The sequence below is a fragment of the Chionomys nivalis genome, chromosome 23 (genome assembly GCF_950005125.1).
Source record: "Chionomys nivalis chromosome 23, mChiNiv1.1, whole genome shotgun sequence".
NCBI lineage: Eukaryota > Metazoa > Chordata > Mammalia > Rodentia > Cricetidae > Chionomys > Chionomys nivalis.
The window spans coordinates 50227925-50252087 of NC_080108.1; positions in this window are offsets into that span (position 1 = coordinate 50227925).

The following is a 24163-nucleotide window of genomic DNA, read 5'->3' on the forward strand; positions in this document are numbered from 1 at the left end:
AACTTCTGACCTTTGGAAGGGCAGGCAAAGCTCTTAACCACTGAGCTATCTCCCCAGCTCTTCTTTCTGTATCCAAAAGAGGGCACAAGACCTCATTGCAGATGGTTGTGAGCCATTATGTGGTTGCCTGGAATTCAGTTCAGGAGGTTGGAAGAGCAGGCAATGTTCTTAACCACTGAGCCATCTCTCCAACCCGTTTTTCAACTTCTTGAACTAAACCAGGTTTACTCAATGTGGTGTGTGGATCATATCTGCATTCCACTAACATGTGGAGTACAGGGGTCTCCATGGACATATTGGCCGTTCGCACACCTCATAGATGAAGTCTAGATAAATTGTTTGTCTGGCTTTAAATTGGTAAACCTTTTGCTGGTGTTTGTCGTCCTTTGGATGTCTTGGATGTGAGTTCTTCTTAAGGAACATGAACATGCCTGTATTTTCTTCTTCTAACCATCTTTCCTCATTCTGCTTGGTGGTGTCCCTGAAGCATGCAGGCTCATGCTGATAGAGCTGTGAGTCTTTATTATCCTAACAAAATGTTTTGCCTGATTCTGAGACAACAACGGGGGCCCTGGCTGTATGTGTCCACTTGGCCTCATCAACCTCAGCAGGCAATGCTCTTAACCACTGAGCCATCTCTCCTGCCTCGTCCTTCTGTTGCCAGTAGAGGGCACCAAACCTCATTTTGAGAGCAACTATGTGATTCCCAGGAATCGAACTTCTGAACTTTGGAAGAGCAGGCAATGCTCTTAACCACTGAGCCATCTCTCCAACCCGTTTTTCAACTTCTTTTACTAAACCAGGTTTACTCAATGTGGTGTGTGGATCACATCTCCATTTCCCTAACATGTGGAGTACAGGGGTCTCCGTGGACCTATTGGCCGTTCGTGTACCTCATAGAGGAGGTCTAGATAAATTGTTTCTCTGGCTTAAAATTGGTACAACTTTTGCTGGTGTTTGTCGTCCTTTGGATGTCTTGGATGTGAGTTCTTCTTCAGGAACATGAACATGCCTGTATTTTCTTCTTCTAGTCATCTTGCCTTACTCTCCTTGGTGTTGTCTCTGAAGCACGCTGGCTCGTGGTGATAGAGCTGTGAGCCTTTAACATCCTAACAAAAGCTTTTGCCTCATTCAGTCACAACAACGCGGGCCCTGGCCCTTGGCCCTGACTCTATGTCTGTATGTGGTCTCATCAAACTCAGCAGGCAATGCTCTTTACCACAGAGCCATCTCTCTTGCCTCTTCCTTGTGGTGCCACTAGAGGGCGCCAAACCTCCTTTTGAGAGCAATTATTTGGTAGCCAGGAATCGAACTTCTGACCTTCGGAAGGGCAGCCAATGTTCTTAAAAACTGACCTATCTCTCCAGCTTTTCTTACTGTAGCCAAAAGAGTGCACAAGACCTCATGGCAGATGGTTGTGACCCATTATGTGGTCGCCTGGAATTGAATTCAGGAGGTTGGAAGAGCAGGCAATTCTCTTAACCATTGAGCCATCTCTCTTGCATCTTCCTTCTGTTGCCAGTAGAGGGCACCAAACCTCCTTTTGAGAGCAATTATGTGGTTGCCAGGACTCGAACTTCTGACCTTTGGAAGGGCAGGCAAAGCTCTTAACCACTGAGCTATCTCCCCAGCTCTTCTTTCTGTATCCAAAAGAGGGCACAAGACCTCATTGCAGATGGTTGTGAGCCATTATGTGGTTGCCTGGAATTCAGTTCAGGAGGTTGGAAGAGCAGGCAATGTTCTTAACCACTGAGCCATCTCTCCAACCCGTTTTTCAACTTCTTGAACTAAACCAGGTTACTCAATGTGGTGTGTGGATCATATCAGCATTCCACTAACATGTGGAGTACAGGGGTCTCCATGGACATATTGGCCTTTCGCGTACCTCATAGATGAAGTCTAGATAAATTGTTTGTCTGGCTTTAAATTGGTAAACCTTTTGGTGGTGTTTGTCGTCCTTTGGATGTCTTGGATGTGAGTTCTTCTTAAGGAACATGAACATGCCTGTATTTTCTTCTTCTAACCATCTTTCCTCATTCTGCTTGGTGGTGTCCCTGAAGCATGCAGGCTCATGCTGATAGATCTGTGAGTCTTTATTATCCTAACAAAATGTTTTGCCTGATTCTGAGACAACAACGGGGGCCCTGGCTGTATGTGTCCACTTGGCCTCATCAACCTCAGCAGGCAATGCTCTTAACCACTGAGCCATCTCTCCTGCCTCTTCCTTCTGTTGCCAGTAGAGGGCACCAAACCTCCTTTTGAGAGCAATTATGTGATTTGCAGGAATCGAACTTCTGAACTTTGGAAGAGCAGGCAATGCTCTTAACCACTGAGCCATCTCTCCTGCCTCTCCCCTCTGTTGCCAGTAGAGGGCACCAAACCTCATTTTGAGAGCAACTATGTGATTCCCAGGAATCGAACTTCTGTACTTTGGAAGAGCAGGCTATGCTCTTAACCACTGAGCCATCTCTCCAACCCGTTTTTCAACTTCTTTTACTAAACCTGGTTTCCTCAATGTGGTGTGTGGATCACATCTCCATTTCCCTAACATGTGGAGTACAGGGGTCTCCGTGGACATATTGGCCGTTCGTGTTCCTCATAGAGGAGGTCTAGATAAATTGTTTCTCTGGCTTAAAATTGGTACACCTTTTGCTGGTGTTTGTCGTCCTTTGGATGTCTTGATTGTGAGTTCTTCTTCAGGAACATGAACATGCCTGTATTTTCTTCTTCTAGTTATCTTGCCTTACTCTCCTTGGTGTTGTCTCTGAAGCACGCTGGCTCGTGGTGATAGAGCTGTGAGCCTTTAACATCCTAACAAAAGCTTTTGCCTCATTCAGTCACAACAACGCGGGCCCTGGCCCTTGGCCCTGACTCTATGTCTGTATGTGGTCTCATCAAACTCAGCAGGCAATGCTCTTTACCACAGAGCCATCTCTCTTGCCTCTTCCTTGTGGTGCCACTAGAGGGCGCCAAACCTCCTTTTGAGAGCAATTATTTGGTAGCCAGGAATCGAACTTCTGACCTTCGGAAGGGCAGCCAATGTTCTTAACCACTGACCTATCTCTCCAGCTTTTCTTACTGTAGCCAAAAGAGGGCACAAGACCTCATGGCAGATGGTTGTGAATCATTATGTGGTTGCCTGCAATTGATTTCAGGAGGTTCTAAGAGCAGGCAATGCTCTTAAGCACTGAACCATCTCTCATGCCTCTTCTTTTTTGCCAGTAAAGGGCACCAAATCTACCTTTTGAGAGCAATTATGGGATTGCCAGGAATGGAACTTCTGACCTTTGGAAGGGCAGCCAAAGCTCTTATCCACTGAGCTAACACCCCAGCTCTTATTTTTGTATCCAAAAGAGGGCACAAGACCTCATTGCAGATGGTTGTGAGCCATTATGTGGTTGCCTGGAATTGAATTCAGGAGGTTGGAAGAGGAGGCAATGATCTTAACCACGGAGCCATCTCTCATGCCTCTTCCTTATGTTGCCAGTAGAGGGCACCAAACCTCCTTTTGAGAGCAATTATGTGATTTCCCGGAATCGAACTTCTGACCTTTGGAAGAGCAGGCAATGCTCTTAACCACTGAGCCATCTCTCCAACCCGTTTTTCAACATCTTTTACTAAACCAGCTTTAGTCAATGTGGTGTGTGGATCACATCTCCATTTCCCTGACATGTGGAGTACAAGGGTCTGCATGGACGTATTGGCCATTCATGTACCTCATAGAGGAGGTCTAGATAAATTGTTTCTCTGGCTTTAAATAGGTTAACATTTTGCTGGTGTTTGTAGGCCTTTGATTGTCTTGGATATGAGTTCTTCTTCAGGCACATGAACATGCCAATATTTTCTTCTTCTAGCCATCTTGCCTTACTCTCCTTGGTGTTGTCTCTGAAGCACGCTGGCTCATGGTGATAGAGCTGTGAGTCTTTAACATCCTAACAAGAGCTTTTGCCTCATTCAGTCACAGCAACGTGGGCCCTGGCCCTGTGCCCCGACTCTATGTCTGTTCTTGGCCTCATCAAACTCAGCAGGCAAAGCTCTTTACCACAGAGCCATCTTTCCTGCCTCTTCCTTGTGGTGCCACTAGAGGGCGCCAAATCTCCTTTTGAGAGCAATTACGTGGTTCCCAGGAATCGAACTTCTGACCTTTGGAAGGGCAACCAATGCTCTTAACCGCTGAGCTGTCTCTCCAGCACTTCTTACTGTAGCCAAAAGAGGGCACAAGACCTCATGGCAGATGGTTGTGACCCATTATGTGGTCGCCTGGAATTGAATTCAGGAGGTTGGAAGAGCAGGCAATTCTCTTAACCATTGAGCCATCTCTCTTGCATCTTCCTTCTGTTGCCAGTAGAGGGCACCAAACCTCCTTTTGAGAGCAATTACGTGGTTGCCAGGAATCGAACTTCTGACCTTTGGAAAGGCAGGCAAAGCTCTTAACCACTGAGCCATCTCTCCTGCCTCTTCCTTCTGTTGCCAGTAGAGGGCACCAAACCTCATTTTGAGAGCAATTATGTGATTTCCATGAATCGAACTTCTTACCTTTGGAAGAGCAGGCAATGCTCTTAACCACTGAGCCATCTCTCCTGCCTCTCCCCTCTGTTGCCAGTAGAGGGCACCAAACCTCATTTTGAGAGCAACTATGTGATTCCCAGGAATCGAACTTCTGAACTTTGGAAGAGCAGGCAATGCTCTTAACCACTGAGCCATCTCTCCAACCCGTTTTTCAACTTCTTGAACTAAACCAGGTTTACTCAATGTGGTGTGTGGATCATATCTGCATTCAACTAACATGTGGAGTACAGGGGTCTCCATGGACATATTGGCCGTTCGCGTACCTCATAGATGAAGTCTAGATAAATTGTTTGTCTGGCTTTAAATTGGTAAACCTTTTGCTGGTGTTTGTCGTCCTTTGGATGTCTTGGATGTGAGTTCTTCTTAAGGAACATGAACATGCCTGTATTTTCTTCTTCTAACCATCTTTCCTCATTCTGCTTGGTAGTGTCCCTGAAGCATGGAGGCTCATGGTGATAGAGCTGTGAGTCTTTATTGTCCTAACAAAATGTTTTGCCTGATTCTGAGACAACAACGGGGGCCCTGGCAGTATGTGTCCACTTGGCCACATCAACCTCAGCAGGCAATGCTCTTAACCACTGAGCCATCTCTCCTGCCTCTTCCTTCTGTTGCCAGTAGAGGGCACCAAACCTCATTTTGAGAGCAATTATGTGATTTCGAGGAATCGAACTTGGAAGAACAGGCAATGCTCTTAACCACTGAGCCATCTCTCCTGCCTCTCCCCTCTGTTGCCAGTAGAGGGCACCAAACCTCATTTTGAGAGCAACTATGTGATTCCCAGGAATCGAACTTCTGAACTTTGGAAGAGCAGGCAATGCTCTTAACCACTGAGCCATCTCTCCAACCCGTTTTTCAACTTCTTTTACTAAACCAGCTTTAGTCAATGTGGTGTGTGGATCACATCTCCATTTCCCTGACATGTGGAGTACAGGGGTCTGCTTGGACCTATTGGCCATTCATGTACCTCATAGAGGAGGTCTAGATAAATTGTTTCTCTGGCTTTAAATATGTTAACATTTTGCTTGTGTTCGTAGTCCTTTGATTGTCTTGAATATGAGTTCTTCTTCAGGCACATGAACATGCCAATATTTTCTTCTTCTAGCCATCTTGCCTTACTCTCCTTGGTGTTGTCTCTGAAGCACGCTGGCTCATGGTGATAGAGGTGTGAGTCTTTAACATCCTAACAAGAGCTTTTCCCTCATTCCGTCACAACAACCTGGGCCCTGGCCCTGTGCCCCGACTCTAAGTCTGTTCTTGGCCTCATCAAACTCAGCAGGCAAAGCTCTTTACCACAGAGCCATCTTTCTGCCTCTTCCTTTGGTGCCACTAGAGGGGGCCAAACCTCCTTTTGAGAGCAATTACGTGGTTCCCAGGAATCGAACTTCTGACCTTTGGAAGGGCAACCAATGCTCTTAACCACTGAGCTGTCTCTCCAGCTCTTCTTACTGTAGCCAAAAGAGGGCACAAGACCTCATGGCAGATGGTTGTGACCCATTATGTGGTCGCCTGGAATTGAATTCAGGAGGTTGGAAGACCAGGCAATTCTCTTAACCATTGAGCCATCTCTCTTGCATCTTCCTTCTGTTGCCAGTAGAGGGCACCAAACCTCCTTTTGAGAACAATTATGTGGTTGCCAGGAATCGAACTTCTGACCTTTGGAAGGGCAGGCAAAGCTCTTAACCACTGAGCTATCTCCCCAGCTCTTCTTTCTGTATCCAAAAGAGGGCACAAGACCTCATTGCAGATGGTTGTGAGCCAATATGTGGTTGCCTGGAATTCAGTTCAGGAGGTTGGAAGAGCAGGCAATGTTCTTAACCACTGAGCCATCTCTCCAACCCGTTTTTCAACTTCTTGAACTAAACCAGGTTTACTCAATGTGGTGTGTGGATCATATCTGCATTCCACTAACATGTGGAGTACAGGGGTCTATATGGACATATTGGCCGTTCGCGTACCTCATAGATGAAGTCTAGATAAATTGTTTGTCTGGCTTTAAATTGGTAAACCTTTTGGTGGTGTTTGTCGTCCTTTGGATGTCTTGGATGTGAGTTCTTCTTAAGGAACATGAACATGCCTGTATTTTCTTCTTCTAACCATCTTTCCTCATTCTGCTTGGTGGTGTCCATGAAGCATGCAGGCTCATGCTGATTGAGCTGTGAGTCTTTATTATCCTAACAAAATGTTTTGCCTGATTCTGAGACAACAACGGGGGCCCTGGCTGTATGTGTCCACTTGGCCTCATCAACCTCAGCAGGCAATGCTCTTAACCACTGAGCCATCTCTCCTGCCTCTTCCTTCTGTTGCCAGTAGAGGACCCCAAACCTCATTTTGAGAGCAATTATGTGATTTTAAGGAATCGAACTTGGAAGAGCAGTCAATGATCTTAACCACTGAGCCATCTCTCCTGCCTCTCCCCTCTGTTGCCAGTAGAGGGCACCAAACCTCCTTTTGAGAGCAACTATGTGATTCCCAGGAATCGAACTTCAGACCTTTGGAAGAGCAGGCAATGCTCTTAACCACTGAGCCATCTCTCCAACCCGTTTTTCAACTTCTTTTACTAAACCAGCTTTAGTCAATGTGGTTTGTGGATCACATCTCCATTTCCCTAACGTGTGGAGTACAGGGGTCTGCATGGACCTATTGGCCATTCATGTACCTCATAGAGGAGGTCTAGATAAATTGTTTCTCTGGCTTTAAATAGGTAAACATTTTGCTGGTGTTTGTAGTCCCTTGATTGTCTTGGATATGAGTTCTTCTTCAGGCACATGAACATGCCAATATTTTCTTTTTCTAGCCATCTTGCCTTACTCTCCTTGGTGTTGTCTCTGAAGCACGCTGGCTCATGGTGATAGAGCTGTGAGTCTTTAACATCCTAACAAGAGCTTTTGCCTCATTCAGTCACAACAACGTGGGCCCTGGCCCTGTGTCCCGACTCTATGTCTGTTCTTTGCCTCATCAAACTCAGCAGGCAAAGCTCTTTACCACAGAGCCATCTTTCCTGCCTCTTCCTTGTGGTGCCACTAGAGGGCGCCAAACCTCCTTTTGAGAGCAATTATGTGGTTCCCAGGAATCGAACTTCTGACCTTTGGAAGGGCAACCAATGCTCTTAACCACTGAGCTGTCTCTCCAGCTCTTCTTACTGTAGCCAAAAGAGGGCACAAGACCTCATGGCAGATGGTTGTGACCCATTATGTGGTCGCCTGGAATTGAATTCAGGAGGTTGGAAGAGCAGGCAATTCTCTTAACCATTGAGCAATCTCTCTTGCATCTTCCTTCTGTTGCCAGTAGAGGGCACCAAACCTCCTTTTGAGAGCAATTATGTGGTTGCCAGGAATCGAACTTCTGACCTTTGGAAGGGCAGGCAAAGCTCTTAACCACTGAGCTATCTCCCCAGCTCTTCTTTCTGTATCCAAAAGAGGGCACAAGACCTCATTGCAGATGGTTGTGAGCCATTATGTGGTTGCCTGAAATTCAGTTCAGGAGGTTGGAAGAGCAGGCAAAGTTCTTAACCACTGAGCCATCTCTCCAACCCGTTTTTCAACTTCTTGAACTAAACCAGGTTTACTCAATGTGGTGTGTGGATCATATCTGCATTCCACTAACATGTGGAGTACAGGGGTCTCCGTGGACATATTGGTCGTTCGTGTACCTCATAGAGGAGGTCTAGATAAATTGTTTCTCTGGCTTAAAATTGGTAAACTTTTGGTGGTGTTTGTCGTCCTTTGGATGTCTTGGATGTGAGTTCTTCTTAAGGAACATGAACATGCCTGTATTTTCTTCTTCTAACCATCTTTCCTCATTCTGCTTGGTGGTGTCCCTGAAGCATGCAGGCTCATGCTGATAGAGCTGTGAGTCTTTATTATCCTAACAAAATGTTTTGCCTGATTCTGAGACAACAACGGGGGCCCTGGCTGTATGTGTCCACTTGGCCTCATCAACCTCAGCAGGCAATGCTCTTAACCACTGAGCCATCTCTCCTGCCTCTTCCTTCTGTTGCCAGTAGAGGGCACCAAACCTCCTTTTGAGAGCAATTATGTGAGTTCCAGGAATCGAACTTCTGAACTTTGGAAGAGCAGGCAATGCTCTTAACCACTGAGCCATCTCTCCTGCCTCTCCCCTCTGTTGCCAGTAGAGGGCACCAAACCTCATTTTGAGAGCAACTATGTGATTTCCAGGAATCGAACTTCTGACCTTTGGAAGAACAGGCAATGCTCTTAACCACTGAGCCATCTCTCCAACCCGTTTTTCAACTTCTTTTACTAAACCAGGTTTACTCAATGTGGTTTGTGGATCACATCTCCATTTCCCTAACATGTGGAGTACAGGGGTCTCCGTGGACCTATTGGCCATTCGTGTACCTCATAGAGGAGGTCTAGATAAATTGTTTCTCTGGCTTAAAATTGGTACACCTTTTGCTGGTGTTTGTCGTCCTTTGGATGTCTTGGATGTGAGTTCTTCTTCAGGAACATGAACATGCCTGCATTTTCTTCTTCTAGTCATCTTGCCTTACTCTCCTTGGTGTTGTCTCTGAAGCACGCTGGCTCGTGGTGATAGAGCTGTGAGCCTTTAACATCCTAACAAAAGCTTTTGCCTCATTCAGTCACAACAACGCGGGCCCTGGCCCTTGGCCCTGACTCTATGTCTGTATGTGGTCTCATCAAACTCAGCAGGCAATGCTCTTTACCACAGAGCCATCTCTCTTGCCTCTTCCTTGTGGTGCCACTAGAGGGCGCCAAACCTCCTTTTGAGAGCAATTATTTGGTAGCCAGGAATCGAACTTCTGACCTTCGGAAGGGCAGCCAATGTTCTTAACCACTGACCTATCTCTCCAGCTTTTCTTACTCTAGCCAAAAGAGGGCACAAGACCTCATGGCAGATGGTTGTGAATCATTATGTGGTTGCCTGCAATTGATTTCAGGAGGTTCTAAGAGCAGGCAATGCTCTTAAGCACTGACCCATCTCTCATGCCTCTTCTTTTTTGCCCGTAAAGGGCACCAAATCTACCTTTTGAGAGCAATTATGGGATTGCCAGGAATGGAACTTCTGACCTTTGGAAGGGCAGCCAAAGCTCTTATCCACTGAGCTAACACCCCAGCTCTTATTTTTGTATCCAAAAGAGGGCACAAGACCTCATTGCAGATGGTTGTGAGCCATTATGTGGTTGCCTGGAATTGAATTCAGGAGGTTGGAAGAGGAGGCAATGATCTTAACCACGGAGCCATCTCTCATGCCTCTTCCTTATGTTGCCAGTAGAGGGCACCAAACCTCCTTTTGAGAGCAATTATGTGATTTCCAGGAATCGAACTTCTGACCTTTGGAAGAGCAGGCAATGCTCTTAACCACTGAGCCATCTCTCCAACCCGTTTTTCAACTTCTTTTACTAAACCAGCTTTAGTCAATGTGGTGTGTGGATCACATCTCCATTTCCCTGACATGTGGAGTACAGGGGTCTGCATGGACCTATTGGCCATTCATGTACCTCATAGAGGAGGTCTAGATAAATTGTTTCTCTGGCTTTAAATAGGTTAACATTTTGCTGGTGTTTGTAGTCCTTTGGATTACTTGGATGTGAGTTCTTCTTCAGAAACATGAACATGCCTGTATTTTCTTCGTCTAGCCATCTTGCCTTACTCTCCTTGGTGTTGTCTCTGAAGCATGCTGGCTCATGGTGATAGAGCTGTGAGTCTTTAACATCCTAACTAGAGCTTTTGCCTCATTCAGTCACAACAACGTGGGCCCTGGCCCTGTGCCCCGACTCTATGTCTGTTCTTGGCCTCATCAAACTCAGCAGGGAGAGCTCTTTACCTCAGAGCCATCTTTCCTGCCTCTTCCTTGTGGTGCCACTAGAGGGCGCCAAACCTCCTTTTGAGAGCAATTACGTGGTTCCCAGGAATCGAACTTCTGACCTTTGGAAGGGCAACCAATGCTCTTAACCACTGAGCTGTCTCTCCAGCTCTTCTTACTGTAGCCAAAAGAGGGCACAAGACCTCATGGCAGATGGTTGTGACCCATTATGTGGTCGCCTGGAATTGAATTCAGGAGGTTGGAAGAGCAGGCAATTCTCTTAACCATTGAGCCATCTCTCTTGCATCTTCCTTCTGTTGCCAGTAGAGGGCACCAAACCTCCTTTTGAGAGCAATTATGTGGTTGCCAGGAATCGAACTTCTGACCTTTGGAAGGGCAGGCAAAGCTCTTAACCACTGAGCTATCTCCCCAGCTCTTCTTTCTGTATCCAAAAGAGGGCACAAGACCTCATTGCAGATGGTTGTGAGCCATTATGTGGTTGCCTGGAATTCAGTTCAGGAGGTTGGAAGAGCAGGCAATGTTCTTAACCACTGAGCCATCTCTCCAACCCGTTTTTCAACTTCTTGAACTAAACCAGGTTTACTCAATGTGGTGTGTGGATCATATCTGCATTCCACTAACATGTGGAGTACAGGGGTCTCCATGGACATATTGGTAGTTCGCGTACCTCATAGATGAAGTCTAGATAAATTGTTTGTCTGGCTTTAAATTGGTAAACCTTTTGCTGGTGTTTGTCGTCCTTTGGATGTCTTGGATGTGAGTTCTTCTTAAGGAACATGAACATGCCTGTATTTTCTTCTTCTAACCATCTTTCCTCATTCTGCTTGGTGGTGTCCCTGAAGCATGCAGGCTCATGCTGATAGAGCTGTGAGTCTTTATTATCCTAACAAAATGTTTTGCCTGATTCTGAGACAACAACGGGGGCCCTGGCTGTATGTGTCCACTTGGCCTCATCAACCTCAGCAGGCAATGCTCTTAACCACTGAGCCATCTCTCCTGCCTCTTCCTTCTGTTGCCAGTAGAGGGCACCAAACCTCATTTTGAGAGCAATTATGTGATTTCCAGGAATCGAACTTCTGAACTTTGGAAGAGCAAGCAATGCTCTTAACCACTGAGCCATCTCTCCTGCCTCTCCCCTCTGTTGCCAGTAGAGGGCACCAAACCTCATTTTGAGAGCAACTATGTGATTTCCAGGAATCGAACTTCTGACCTTTGGAAGAACAGGCAATGCTCTTAACCACTGAGCCATCTCTCCAACCCGTTTTTCAACTTCTTTTACTAAACCAGGTTTACTCAATGTGGTGTGTGGATCACATCTCCATTTCCCTAACATGTGGAGTACAGGGGTCTCCGTGGACCTATTGGCCGTTCGTGTACCTCATAGAGGAGGTCTAGATAAATTGTTTCTCTGGCTTAAAATTGGTACACCTTTTGCTGGTGTTTGTCGTCCTTTGGATGTCTTGGATGTGAGTTCTTCTTCAGGAACATGAACATGCCTGTATTTTCTTCTTCTAGTCATCTTGCCTTACTCTCCTTGGTGTTGTCTCTGAAGCACGCTGGCTCGTGGTGATAGAGCTGTGAGCCTTTAACATCCTAACAAAAGCTTTTGCCTCATTCAGTCACAACAACGCGGGCCCTGGCCCTTGGCCCTGACTCTATGTCTGTATGTGGTCTCATCAAACTCAGCAGGCAATGCTCTTTACCACAGAGCCATCTCTCTTGCCTCTTCCTTGTGGTGCCACTAGAGGGCGCCAAACCTCCTTTTGAGAGCAATTATTTGGTAGCCAGGAATCGAACTTCTGACCTTCGGAAGGGCAGCCAATGTTCTTAACCACTGACCTATCTCTCCAGCTTTTCTTACTGTAGCCAAAAGAGGGCACAAGACATCATGGCAGATGATTGTGAATCATTATGTGGTTGCCTGCAATTGATTTCAGGAGGTTCTAAGAGCAGGCAATGCTCTTAAGCACTGAACCATCTCTCATGCCTCTTCTTTTTTGCCAGTAAAGGGCACCAAATCTACCTTTTGAGAGCAATTATGGGATTGCCAGGAATTGTAGGGACATAGCCCCACCCATTGGTGGCGTGTTCGCCTCGGGCTAATGTTTACGGATAAATCTGCCGGGCGTGAGCCCAGCAGCCCTTTTTCTTTTGCCCCGCTTTTCCGGTACACCGCGGGAACCTGTGGTCCTGTAAGTTTATTTCCTTATTAAAGCTGTATATATCTATATAATCTGTCTACATTCTTTTGCGCCGCCACATTTGGCGTCCCAACGTCGGGCTATTTTGCCCCCGACCCGGCACAGGGGGGGCGCAAGCTCCACCTTTCCCGGCTAGTTGCCTGAGCTCAGGAAGGCGATTTACAGCGTGCTCCCTGCTCGCTTTCCCTTCCCCCACTCCAGGCCACTACAGTCACAGAGCAGCGACCCCCCACAGAGCAGTTAATAGCTCCCTGCTTCTTCCAAACCCTCACTGCCTGATTTAAGTGAAGCACCCGCGGTTTTGAAGTAAAAGCCACCAACCCCTTCCCTTAACAGGCAGTACAATAATTTTTGTTTTGAGTTAATTGTTTCAGACCGGCTCTGGCTTAGACCACGTGGACTCAGGTGCATTTCTTTAGCCACCACTGGCAGGAAAACTTCATTACAGGTACATAATTTTCTTTTATAAATAAGAAAAATGTCTGAAAACATTACCATTCAAGACTTTAACAGCCTTTTCAGTTGTACCATGTGGGAGATTTTACAAGAAGTGTCTGTCAGCCCACAGATATGGATCTTTCTGGGATTCGTAGTTTTCCTTGGTACTGTATGGTTTGATAATAGAAATATGATAAAGTCTTTACGAGACGAGGTTGAACGCTTAAAAACAATTGAGAATGACAACAATCTTCTCAAAAATCAGTTTGAAGTTCTCCAGGCAGAGAACAGATCTTTGTTTAACACAACTCGACAAACTGAAAAAAATTTAGAAGAGGTACAGGCTGATGTTAAGGAGAAATTCATTACTATGGAAGAGAGAACAGCTGATTTGGATCGTAAGCTTCAGTCCCTTTCTGAAACATTAACGGCTGATATTAAGGAGAAATTCATTACTGTGGAAGAAGGAACAGCTGATTTGGATCGTAAGCTTCAGTCCCTTTCAGTAGGAACAGAAACATTAACTGAGAGAATCAAAACTGCTGAATGTGACAATCGGATTTTGTCTAAAGCTTATGACAGATTGACAGAAAGATTATCTATACAAGAAGGCACGGTATATGCTATAAAAATTATGTCCAAAGATGAGACATTATCTGTAATGGACAAACTTCATACTTTAGAATCCTCAATGAAGGCTTTAGAACATAATTCTGGACAGGAGATTCAGACATTAAAGAAGGCAATGGTGAATAGAATTGAAAAGATTGAGGAATTTCTAAATTCTGAGGAAGAAGAGCAAGAGGTAGAAAGGCATATTTTAACTAAATCTGTGGGTAAATCCCTCCGGGACAATTCCCACAAAGCTCTACCTACAGTTCTACCTGCCTTTCCAGTTGTAACAACTGAGAAAGTAGTTGGTTCCAGAAACCCTAGGGTCATCAAGGAAGATACATGGGAACCTGTCCGTATGAATGATCTCAAAGAAATTAAACAGGCTGTAATGACTTTTGGAATGAATGCCTCTTTTGTTAAAGAGATGCTAAGATCTTGGGCTACCACGAATAAGGTCACGCCCAATGACTGGTTTCAACTGAGCTCTGCTGTCCTTGAGAGTGGAACGCAATTGAAATGGAAATGCTTATTCAGGCAAGAGGCTAGACTTTTAGAACAGCAAGAAAGAGCAAAGGGAATTGAGATTTCCATAGATCAAATTTTGGGAGAGGGGCTATTTTCTGAGCCTCAGGAACAAGCTAATTTGGATGAAAACATACTCTCTGTGTGTACTACAGCAGCCTTAAGGGCTTGGGACAGGGTGCAAGACCCAGGACAGAGGATGGAATCATTTGTCAGAGTTAAACAGGGTCAAAGAGAACACTTTAGTGACTTTTTACAAAGAATAACTAAAGCTGTACAAATAGGGATATCTGACCCAGAAGCAAGACGTATAATGATCGAGACTTTGGCTTATGAAAATGCAAATGTGGAATGCAAAAGGATTTTGGGACCTTTAAAGCTCAGATCAGCGCCATTAGAAGAATGGGTCTTGCATACACTAGATGTTGATACATTTGACTATGGCACTGAAGCATGGGTAGAAGAAGCAATTTCCAATGGTAAAAGGAGACATCAGAATACCAAATGTTTTAATTGTGGCAAAATGGGTCATATGAAAAGGAATTGTAGACAACGGATTTTCAGAAATAATAATAATGCATCTTCTAGAAATAACAGAAATAGGAGGACTCAGCCTTCAGGTTTATGTAGAAGATGTGGAAAGGGCAGACACTGGACGAATGAGGGCAGGTCTACAAGAGATAGACAAGGCAACCTGATACAGACGGGAAACGTGAGGGGGGGGCCTCACAGGCCCCCATGGCAAACATGGTTCAGTCATTTCCAGTTACTACAGAGAACGTGACTCGTCAGGACAATTAGAAAGCCCCATGCCTACTGTTACAAGCAATAATGATCAGAAAGATGAGTTCCGTGTGTTTTGGCAAACTTCTATAAATGACCAAAGACCAAAGCTGAGAGTGTGTGTAAATGGCATTTTTATTACTGGCCTGCTGGACACAGGTGCGGATGTAAGTATCATTACCCCAGAATCTTGGCATCCATATTGGCCTCTTCAGAATGTAAATGTTCAGCTCCTGGGAATTGGAACCCTATCTCGAGTAAGGCAGAGCACGAGATGGGTTGAATGTATAGGACTAGAGGGACAAATAGGAAAATTAAGGCCATATGTAGCCAATATTGCAATGAATTTATGGGGTCGTGACCTATTACAACAATGGAATACCCAAATTAACATTCCTGCTACTTCTAGAGCCTATATTTCTGGGGATAATATTAAAAGATATTACAAACGGAGAAAACCGGCCATTCGGGCTGTACAAGAACAAGCAATTGATGTCCCTTCAGAGATACCAACAGCCTTGCCTTTAAAATGGTTGACTGAGAAACCAATATGGACAAAGCAATGGCCTTTAGCTGAGGAAAAGTTACAGGCTTTAGAACAGTTGGTACAAGAGCAATTAGATGCTGGACATATAGAAGAATCTACCAGCCCTTGGAATTCTCCTGTATTTGTGGTTAAGAAAAAATCAGGTAAATGGAGAATGGTGACAGATCTCAGGGCTATCAACAAGGTTATTCAACCTATGGGCCCTCTGCAATCTGGAATTCCTTTGCCCTCTTTATTGCCAAAAGGATGGCCTCTCATAGTTATTGATTTAAAGGATTGTTTTTTCACTATACCTTTACAAAAAGAAGATAGAGAAAAATTTGCCTTCACAGTGCCTACTTATAATAATTCTCAACCTTCGAGGAGGTACCACTGGACCGTCCTCCCCCAGGGTATGTTAAATAGCCCCTCCCTGTGCCAATATTTTGTGAATCAACCATTGCAAATAATACGCAAGAAATTTCCCAAATCGATAGTATATCATTACATGGACGACATTTTGTTATCCGATTCAAACATGGATACCTTGAACAGATTGTTTGAAGAAATAAAAATACTTTTACCAAAATGGGGATTGCAAATTGCTCCTGAAAAGATTCAGAAGGGAGATTCTGTTAATTATTTAGGTTATAAAATAGGTTTACAAAAAATTAAGACACAAAAGGCACAAATTCGGAGAGATCGCCTACGGACTCTTAATGACTTTCAAAGACTATTAGGGGACATTTCCAGTCTACGGCCAGCTATTGGGATAACACCTGATCTAATAATTCATTTGAACAAAACCTTGGATGGTGACAAAGATTTAAACAGTCCCAGAGAATTAACAGCTGAAGCAGAAAAGGAACTGACGATGATTGAGGAAAAATTACAACAGGCACATGTGGATAGGGTAAATCCAGAGCTCGACTGTATTCTCGTCATACTACCATCAAAAATTTCCCCTACAGGAATTTTAATGCAGAGAGATGATATTATCTTGGAATGGATCTTTTTACCACATAAACCAAGTAAGAAACTGAAAACTTATGTAGAAAAAGTCTCTGAGTTAATTATAAAAGGCAAGTTGAGACTTCGTCAACTAGCAGGCATAGACCCAGCAGAAATTATAGTGCCTTTCACTGCTGATGAACTAAAGAAATTATGGGAAGATAATGAACCATGGCAAAGAGCTTGTGCTAATTTCTTGGGAGACATTAATAACAACTATCCAAAAAGCAAGAGGCTTAACTTCATAAAGAGAACTTCTTGGATCCTTCCTCGAATCGTCCGTGATACTCCAATAACTGGAGCCCGTACGTTCTATACTGATGCCAATAAATCAGGGAAGGCAGGTTACAAATCAGAAGACTTGGGTAAGGTGGAACAAAGTCCTTATGATTCTGTCCAGAAGGCAGAATTATATGCCATTCTTATGGTGCTAAGGGATTTTAAAGAACCTATTAATATAGTTACTGATTCACAATATGCAGAAAGAGTTATTTTACATATTGAAACTGCTGAATTTATACCTGATGATACAGAACTAACCTCTTTGTTTATCCAGGTGCAAGATTTGATTAGGAACAGGCTTTGCCCTATGTACATAACACACATCCGATCCCATACGGGTCTGCCAGGTCCTCTAGCACAAGGTAATGCAGAAATTGATCAATTATTGATTGGTAGTGTGCTACAAGCCTCTGAATTTCATAAAAAACATCATGTTAATAGCAAAGGTTTGAAGAAAGAGTTTTCTATTACATGGCAACAAGCTAGGGAGATTGTAAAGAAATGCCCTACTTGCTCTTTCTATAACCAAACGCCACTGCCTGCAGGGGCTAATCCAAAGGGCACCCAAAGGAATGAAATCTGGCAGATGGATGTGTTCCACTTTGCAGAATTTGGCAAATTAAAATATGTTCATCACACCATTGACACGTATTCAGGCTTTCAGTGGGCAACGGCTTTAAGTTCAGAAAAAGCTGATTCAGTTATCACTCATTTATTAGACGTCATGGCTATCATGGGTATACCTACACAAATAAAGACAGATAATGGTCCTGCTTATGTCTCTAGGAAAATGAAACGGTTTTTTGATTATTACAATATCAAGCATGTTACAGGTATACCATACAATCCTACAGGTCAAGCAGTCATAGAAAGATCAAATCGAACTATAAAGGATATGTTGAACAAACAGAAAGGGGTGGAAAACACCTCCAGAAATAGGTTACATAATGCTTTGTTAACCTTGAATTTCCTCAACGCTAATGAGAAGGGAACATCGGCTGCAGAAAGACATTGGATAATGGAAAAGTCTACTGAACTAAATCAACCAGTTTATTTCAAGGATGTGCTGACCTCACAATGGAAGCCAGGAGATGTGCTGCGTTGGGGAAGGGGATTTGCTCTTGTCTCCACAGGTGAGGAAAAATTGTGGATTCCATCAAAATTGATAAAGGTTCGTTTTGATGAAGAGAAGCCAGTTGGGAAAGATAAATAACAATTCAATCACATGGATGGCAATCATACTGATGGTAAGTAATACAAATAGGTTGGGGGCAGGGTTCTCTTCTTATCTCCACAGGAAAATACCCATCTTCAAAGAATTTAAGGTACCCCTAATATTTAATTACTGATGGAGGGACTTGTTCTGTAAGTATTAATTTATATATATATATATATATATATATATATATATATATATATATATGTCTTAAACTTTCTTTGCTTTTCCTCATATCTGTGTCTTTCTTTATATGTCAGTATATGTCCTTGTTGTTAATGTTTAAATTTCCCATAACAAGCAACAAATTTTCCTACAGTAATCTTTGAAGTTTCCAGGATGAAGATGGGGCCCCACAACATCAACTCCATCTGGTTTTTATGACGTCATGATTTTTTTTTAAAGCGCTAATATTAGACCTGTTTTTTGGTACCAACTACAAGAGACAATTTCGAATGGTGCACATTTTTGACAACACTCTGGTCGGACCTTCTCAAAACGCTCTGAGACTAGTTACAATTTTCTTAGGTCAAAGGTTAATTTGGAAATTTTACCATCATTTGCTTTCACAGGACCCCCTAAGAAGAACGTCGCCCCCATGTCAGCTAGAAGCAATCTTAGAGGACGGCATCCCCTCTCCCAACAGAGTTTGCCCTCAGGGTTGGGGACATCTTTTAATGGTTGGTTTAGGGTTGAGGGGATGGGGTGATTTTTTTTTGGAAAAAAAAAAGAAGAAGAAGAAGAAGAGGAAGAAGAAGGGGGTAACTGGTTTTTTGGGATGATTGGTATTTGTGAATTACTGTCTATAGAAAATTGTACTGGTACTGTTTCTTGTATATTGATATGTTAAATATTGAATATGAGTGTTCCTACCTCTATTTTTGTATGAGTATGCTTATAACTTTGTCCACATTGTATTGATACATCTACCATATTACATTGTACATTTCTACCTCTGATACTATGACATTGTTTACAGTTGAAGATCATTGTATTCATATATTGCACAGTTGTTTATTCTTTTAGTCTTCAAAGTTAGATAGGTATTGAGAATTATATGTTTGTCATATTTATTTTTAAGTTTATCAGGTCTTTTAGTTACATAGAGATTATATTTAGTATAGATAGTATGATCTTCAGTCTCTTCGAAGAGCTGTAGAAAATGGCCTTTAATCTAACCTAAAATTTCTATGCCAAAGAGACACAATTACTCCTGGCAAAACCACTCTACTCCCGAGAGAACGTTGAGCACCAAAGACACTCCACTGGGAGCTTGTCTTCTTGGCAGAACTGGCCTTTGGGTTAAGAAAAGCCCATACCTCAACTTCTGACAAAGATACAGAATATCCCTAAGTGGATGAAACAGGATTGTCTTATCTTGCCAAGAGAGGGTAGGATAGTCCTAAGAAAGTTCCTTGCCTTTAATAATGGTATGCCAGTTATGTTAGGCCTTAGCCAAAGTTGGTTGACTCAACATTGCAAACGAGACTTTGGGTGATTGCCCAGGTAGTCAGTTGTCTCTGTCAATTGTTGCACATTTTGGATATCTCTCGATTGTTAAGTGATATTTATTCCCTTCTCAGATCTTTGACGGAGTTGAAGATTATATAATTGTAGTTACTCTCTATGTTATTTAGACTCCTTGAGATAGAATGTTTAGCAAAAGTTTTGTCCTCAATATTGTTTGTTATATTTATTATTTGTTATTATTGTATATAGTTGTATTTGGTTTGGTTCTATCTTATTTAGACAAAAGGGGGAGATGTAGGGACATAGCCCCACCCATTGGGGGCGTGTTCGCCTCGGGCTAATGTTTACAGATAAATCTGCCGGGCGTGAGCCCAGCAGCCCTTTTTCTTTTGCTCCGCGTTTCCAGTACACCGCGGGAACCTGTGGTCCTGTAAGTTTATTTCCTTATTAAAGCTGTATATATCTATATAATCTGTCTACATTCATTTGCGCCGCCACAAGGAATGGAACTTCTGACCTTTGGAAGGGCAGCCAAAGCTCTTATCCACTGAGCTAACACCCCAGCTCTTATTTTTGTATCCAAAAGAGGGCACAAGACCTCATTGCAGATGGTTGTGAGCCATTATGTGGTTGCCTGGAATTGAATTCAGGAGGTTGGAAGAGGAGGCAATGATCTTAACCACGGAGCCATCTCTCATGCCTCTTCCTTATGTTGCCAGGAGAGGGCACCAAACCTCCTTTTGAGAGCAATTATGTGATTTCCAGGAATCGAACTTCTGACCTTTGGAAGAGCAGGCAATGCTCTTAACCACTGAGCCATCTCTCCAACCCGTTTTCCAACTTCTTTTACTAAACCAGCTTTAGTCAATGTGGTGTGTGGATCACATCTCCATTTCCCTAACATGTGGAGTACAGGGGTCTGCATGGACATATTGGCCATTCATGTACCTCATAGAGGAGGTCTAGATAAATTGTTTCTCTGGCTTTAAATAGGTTAACATTTTGCTGGTGTTTGTAGTCCTTTGATTGTCTTGGATATGAGTTCTTCTTCAGGCACATGAACATGCCAATATTTTCTTCTTCTAGCCATCTTGCCTTACTCTCCTTGGTGTTGTCTCTGAAGCACGCTGGCTCATGGTGATAGAGCTGTGAGTCTTTAACATCCTAACAAGAGCTTTTGCCTCATTCAGTCACAACAACGTGGGCCCTGGCCCTATGTCTGTTCTTGGCCTCATCAAACTCAGCAGGGAGAGCTCTTTACCTCAGAGCCGATCTTTCCTGCCTATTCCTTGAGGTGCCACTAGAGGGGGCCAAACCTCCTTTTGAGAGCAATTACGTGGTTCCCAGGAATCGAACTTCTGACCTTTGGAAGGGCAACCAATGCTCTTAACCACTGAGCTGTCTCTCCAGCTCTTCTTACTGTAGCCAAAAGAGAGCACAAGACCTCATGGCAGATGGTTGTGACCCATTATGTGGTCGCCTGGAATTGAATTCAGGAGGTTGGAAGAGCAGACAATTCTCTTAACCATTGAGCCATCTCTTTTGCATCTTCCTTCTGTTGCCAGTAGAGGGCACCAAACCTCCTTTTGAGAGCAATTATGTGGTTGCCAGGAATCGAACTTCTGACCTTTGGAAGGGCAGGCAAAGCTCTTAACCACTGAGCTATCTCCCCAGCTCTTCTTTCTGTATCCAAAAGAGGGCACAAGACCTCATTGCAGATGGTTGTGAGCCATTATGTGGTTGCCTGGAATTCAGTTCAGGAGGTTGGAAGAGCAGGCAATGTTCTTAACCACTGAGCCATCTCTCCAACCCGTTTTTCAACTTCTTGAACTAAACCAGGTTTACTCAATGTGGTGTGTGGATCATATCTGCATTCCACTAACATGTGGAGTACAGGGGTCTCCATGGACATATTGGCCGTTCGCATACCTCATAGATGAAGTCTAGATAAATTGTTTGTCTGGCTTTAAATTGGTAAACCTTTTGGTGGTGTTTGTCGTCCTTTGGATGTCTTGGATGTGAGTTCTTCTTAAGGAACATGAACATGCCTGTATTTTCTTCTTCTAACCATCTTTCCTCATTCTGCTTGGTGGTGTCCCTGAAGCATGCAGGCTCATGCTGATAGAGCTGTGAGTCTTTATTATCCTAACAAAATGTTTTGCCTGATTCTGAGACAACAACGGGGGCCCTGGCTGTATGTGTCCACTTGGCCTCATCAACCTCAGCAGGCAATGCTCTTAACCACTGAGCCATCTCTCCTGCCTCGTCCTTCTGTTGCCAGTAGAGGGCACCAAACCTCATTTTGAGAGCAACTATGTGATTCCCAGGAATCGAACTTCTGAACTTTGGAAGAGCAGGCAATGCTCTTAACCACTGAGCCATCTCTCCAACCCGTTTTTCAACTTCTTTTACTAAACCAGGTTTACTCAATGTGGTGTGTGGATCACATCTCCATTTCCCTAACATGTGGAGTACAGGGGTCTCCGTGGACCTATTGGCCGTTCGTGTACCTCATAGAGGAGGTCTAGATAAATTGTTTCTCTGGCTTAAAATTGGTACAACTTTTGCTGGTGTTTGTCGTCCTTTGGATGTCTTGGATGTGAGTTCTTCTTCAGGAACATGAACATGCCTGTATTTTCTTCTTCTAGTCATCTTGCCTTACTCTCCTTGGTGTTGTCTCTGAAGCACGCTGGCTCGTGGTGATAGAGCTGTGAGCCTTTAACATCCTAACAAAAGCTTTTGCCTCATTCAGTCACAACAACGCGGGCCCTGGCCCTTGGCCCTGACTCTATGTCTGTATGTGGTCTCATCAAACTCAGCAGGCAATGCTCTTTACCACAGAGCCATCTCTCTTGCCTCTTCCTTGTGGTGCCACTAGAGGGCGCCAAACCTCCTTTTGAGAGCAATTATTTGGTAGCCAGGAATCGAACTTCTGACCTTCGGAAGGGCAGCCAATGTTCTTAAAAACTGACCTATCTCTCCAGCTTTTCTTACTGTAGCCAAAAGAGGGCACAAGACCTCATGGCAGATGGTTGTGACCCATTATGTGGTCGCCTGGAATTGAATTCAGGAGGTTGGAAGACCAGGCAATTCTCTTAACCATTGAGCCATCTCTCTTGCATCTTCCTTCTGTTGCCAGTAGAGGGCACCAAACCTCCTTTTGAGAGCAATTATGTGGTTGCCAGGACTCGAACTTCTGACCTTTGGAAGGGCAGGCAAAGCTCTTAACCACTGAGCTATCTCCCCAGCTCTTCTTTCTGTATCCAAAAGAGGGCACAAGACCTCATTGCAGATGGTTGTGAGCCATTATGTGGTTGCCTGGAATTCAGTTCAGGAGGTTGGAAGAGCAGGCATGTTCTTAACCACTGAGCCATCTCTCCAACCCGTTTTTCAACTTCTTGAACTAAACCAGGTTACTCAATGTGGTGTGTGGATCATATCAGCATTCCACTAACATGTGGAGTACAGGGGTCTCCATGGACATATTGGCCGTTCGCGTACCTCATAGATGAAGTCTAGATAAATTGTTTGTCTGGCTTTAAATTGGTAAACCTTTTGGTGGTGTTTGTCGTCCTTTGGATGTCTTGGATGTGAGTTCTTCTTAAGGAACATGAACATGCCTGTATTTTCTTCTTCTAACCATCTTTCCTCATTCTGCTTGGTGGTGTCCCTGAAGCATGCAGGCTCATGCTGTTAGATCTGTGAGTCTTTATTATCCTAACAAAATGTTTTGCCTGATTCTGAGACAACAACGGGGGCCCTGGCTGTATGTGTCCACTTGGCCTCATCAACCTCAGCAGGCAATGCTCTTAACCACTGAGCCATCTCTCCTGCCTCTCCCCTCTGTTGCCAGTAGAGGGCACCAAACCTCATTTTGAGAGCAACTATGTGATTCCCAGGAATCGAACTTCTGTACTTTGGAAGAGCAGGCAATGCTCTTAACCACTGAGCCATCTCTCCAACCCGTTTTTCAACTTCTTTTACTAAACCAGGTTTCCTCAATGTGGTGTGTGGATCACATCTCCATTTCCCTAACATGTGGAGTACAGGGGTCTCCGTGGACATATTGGCCGTTCGTGTTCCTCATAGAGGAGGTCTAGATAAATTGTTTCTCTGGCTTAAAATTGGTACACCTTTTGCTGGTGTTTGTCGTCCTTTGGATGTCTTGATTGTGAGTTCTTCTTCAGGAACATGAACATGCCTGTATTTTCTTCTTCTAGTTATCTTGCCTTACTCTCCTTGGTGTTGTCTCTGAAGCACGCTGGCTCGTGGTGATAGAGCTGTGAGCCTTTAACATCCTAACAAAAGCTTTTGCCTCATTCAGTCACAACAACGCGGGCCCTGGCCCTTGGCCCTGACTCTATGTCTGTATGTGGTCTCATCAAACTAAGCAGGCAATGCTCTTTACCACAGAGCCATCTCTCTTGCCTATTCCTTGGGGTGCCACTAGAGGGCGCCAAACCTCCTTTTGAGAGCAATTATTTGGTAGCCAGGAATCGAACTTCTGACCTTCGGAAGGGCAGCCAATGTTCTTAACCACTGACCTATCTCTCCAGCTTTTCTTACTGTAGCCAAAAGAGGGCACAAGACCTCATGGCAGATGTTTGTGAATCATTATGTGGTTGCCTGCAATTGATTTCAGGAGGTTCTAAGAGCAGGCAATGCTCTTAAGCACTGAACCATCTCTCATGCCTCTTCTTTTTTGCCAGTAAAGGGCACCAAATC